The 3,590-nt window shown below is 35.7% G+C and overlaps 1 non-coding gene across 1 annotated transcript; it reads right to left on the bottom strand.

The window, feature by feature from the left end:
- Positions 1 to 1,048: 1,048 nt before the first annotated feature.
- Positions 1,049 to 1,120, bottom strand: TRNAC-GCA (transfer RNA cysteine (anticodon GCA)). The gene has a single exon. It is a non-coding gene; the product is annotated as a tRNA-Cys (tRNA).
- Positions 1,121 to 3,590: the final 2,470 nt, after the last annotated feature.

The raw sequence follows: 3,590 nt of genomic DNA on the forward strand, positions 1-3,590 counted from the left end.
GGGGATAACAAATTTATGGAAGATGTCACACATACGCATAAAACTTTCTATTCAAAATATATGGTTCAACATTCATATATTGAAATACATGTTTATCACATTTTATAAGACTCTTTGCACACAATATTTGTCTCATACTCGCAAATTCATGAAAATAAGCTGAAATATCATTTTTAATAATGAAGAATGAATGAAAGTGGTTTCATGTCTCATATAAGGTAGGAATATGTTCCTTCCTAACAATTAATCATTTAGTTGATTACTTTTTTGAATAAAAATTATTTATTTCTAAAAGGTTACTTTGTTAGAAATAATTACACTTATGTGCAACGATGAATTTATTATTATTTTTTACCGTGGGATAAAAAAGAGCTTCGGTATTTGAACTAAATAAGTTTTGATTATAATTAAAAAATTCATAAGTTATTTTATTAAATTTAAATAAAATTTAAATATATAGTATGGATGAATGTAAAAATATACACAAATTAATTGATATTAAGTATAAAACTATAAGATTTTCATGGGAAGCAATTGCAAGGACAAAGAAACAAAATAAATGGTTAATGTTGTTATGCTGGAAGAAGACTATAATTATAATAAGAAGAACGAATTTAAGAATATAGTGAGATAATTCCAATGAAAATTTAAAGTGACAAAATTAAACTAGTGTAAACGTGTAATGTGTCGAAATTGGTTTTCTTATGGGGGCTTACACTAGTGACATAATGTGTCAAAATTATGTATTTCTAAAAGGGACAAATCAGGTTTGACTCAATTACTTCTTGACCTGTTTATAAAAATAATAAATTATTTCAATAGGGCCCAACCGGGTTCGAACCGGTGACCTCTTGATCTACTTCTTGACCTGTTTATAAAAATAATAAATTATTTAAATAGGGCCCAACCGGGTTCGAACCGGTGACCTCTTGATCTACTTCTTGACCTGTTTATAAAAATAATAAATTATTTCAATAGGGCCCAACCGGGTTCGAGACCTCTTGATCTACTTCTTGACCTGTTTATAAAAATAATAAATTATTTCAATAGGGCCCAACCGGGTTCGAACCGGTGACCTCTTGATCTGCAGTCAAATGCTCTACCACTGAGCTATGGACCCAATCGTTGTTTTGCCTGATATTTTGAAATAGATGAGTTGAATAAATGTTCATGCACATGTTTTACATAGGTATTTATGTTCTTCTTAGATATTTGTTGGACCAAATAAATCTTTACCACATACCACACAATGAATTTATATTAAATTTCTGGGGAGTTTAAAACTATTGAGGTATGAGATAAAACTATTAGAAGTAATTCATATTTATTAGTTGTACTATTTTCTTAGCCCCTATGTTTGTTAGAGGGTATTTTAGGATTTTATCCTATTCTAGTAACCCTAGTTTTAGCTTATAAATAGGGTGACAATCATTGTAACTTTTATCTTATTTTGTAGCCGTCATTCTCTTAATAGAATATTTCCCTTCATCATTCATTCTACCTTTGCACCAACAATTGGTATCTAGAGCTCCGGTTCGGATTCATTGGGAAACACGAGAAACACGAGTGAACGTGAGGTCTTGTGTGTTTGATTTTGATTCTTAGATTCGTGTTGAATCTTGAACAAAATCTGATCAGAATTTTAATTCTGTGGGTTGGGAAACAACTGTGTGAGAAATCTGAGTGTACTGTGCAAGGTAGAAAGATGAACGGAAACGGCAACATGAACACCAAACTTCCAATATTTGACGGTAAAAACTAGAATCGTTGGATGATCCAAATGCGTGTACTGTTCGGTGCTCAAGATGTTCTAGATCTTGTCACTGATGGTTATGTTCCGGTAGCAGCAGATGCGACGGATGAACAGAAAAACGCGCTGAAGGAAGTAAGGAAGAAGGATCAGAAAGCATTGTTCTTCATTCATCAATGTGTTGATGTAAATGTGTTTGAGAAGATTGCAGATTCAACGACAACAAAGGCTGCGTAGGACACACTGGTTAGATGTTATGGTGGTGACGCATCAGTGAAGAAGGTGAAGCTTCAGTCCTTGAGAAAGCAATATGAGAATCTCAACATGAAGAATAATGAGAAAGTTTATGAATACATCTCCAGAGTGATTCTGATCACTAATGAGATGAAAGCGTGTGGAGAAACTCTTTCTGAAGAAACAATCATGGAGAAGGTATTGAGATCCCTTACCTCTCAATTTGATTACATTGTGGTAGCAATAGAACATTCCAAAGATCTGAGCACCATGAGAATTGAAGAGCTGCAGAGCAGTCTAGAAGCGCAAGAGTTGCGTTTGACTGAGAGAAGTTCTGAAAGGGAAGTAGAGCAGCAGGCTCTGAAAGCAACTTCTGATAGGAGGTATCAGAAGCAGTCAGAAGCCAGGAGAAGATCTGATGGTGGTCAGAAGTTAGAAAGCTCAACCTCTGATAGACAAAAGAATGCTCAGAAGGGAAAAGAGAAGTATGAGAAGAAGAAGATCCAATGTTACTGTTGTAAGAAGTTTGGTCACTTTGCTAGAGACTGTTGGTCAAACAAGGAGAGAAAATCAGAAGAAGCAAATATAGCCAAAAGTTCTGATGACGAATCTGTGCTATTGATGGCCTCTGAATCTGATGATATGGATCTGATAGACTGGTGGTATATGGACACTGGTTGTTCAAATCATCTTACTGGAAACAAGAAATGGCTGGTTGACTTTGACTCTGAAAAGAGGACAAAGATCAGATGTGCTGATGACAAATATCTTAATGCAGAAGGTATGGGAAATTTCAGAGTGATTCTGAACAATGGGAAAACAGCATTGATTCAGAACGTGTGGTATGTACCTGGCATCAGAAGCAATCTGATGAGTGTGGGACAATTAATTGAGAAAGGTTTTTCAGTTACCATGAAGGACAATCTTCTGAAGCTGTATGACTGCAATCAGAAGTTGATTATGGAGTCAGAACAGGGAAGGAATAGAACATTCAAGGTGAATGTCAGAACTACAGACTCAGAATGTCTTAGTGCAACAAGTGCTGAGAAGGAGAGTGAGCTGTGACACAGAAGATTTGGTCATTTGAATTTCAGAAGCTTAAAACATCTGAATTCAAAGAAGTTGGTACATGGAATTCCTGCAATTAAGAAGCCTGAAAAGTCATGCAAAGTTTGCATGGAAGGAAAACAACCACGATTGCCATTTGCGTCAGAAACTGCTCCAAGAGCAAAACATGCCTTGGGAGTTGTACATTCTGATGTGTGTGGTCCATTTCCAGTAGCATCGATTGAAGGGAATAAATACTTTGTGTTATTTGTTGATGAATTCACAAGAATGACATGGGTATCCCTTATTAAGTTTAAACACGAGGTGTTTGATGAATTCAAGAAGTTCAGAATGAAGGCTGAGAATCAGAGTGGTCAGAAGTTGAAGATTCTTAGAACTAACGGTGGAGGTGAGTATAACTCCAAAGAGTTCCAGAAGTTCTGTGAGGAGAATGGAATTGAGCATGAGGTTACTGCTCCTTATACCCCTCAACACAATGGTCTTGCTGAAAGAAGAAACCACACTTTGCTTGATATGGTGAGAAGCATGCTAAAGGAGA

The sequence above is a fragment of the Lathyrus oleraceus genome, chromosome 5, assembly GCF_024323335.1.
Source record: "Lathyrus oleraceus cultivar Zhongwan6 chromosome 5, CAAS_Psat_ZW6_1.0, whole genome shotgun sequence".
Lineage (NCBI taxonomy): Eukaryota > Viridiplantae > Streptophyta > Magnoliopsida > Fabales > Fabaceae > Lathyrus > Lathyrus oleraceus.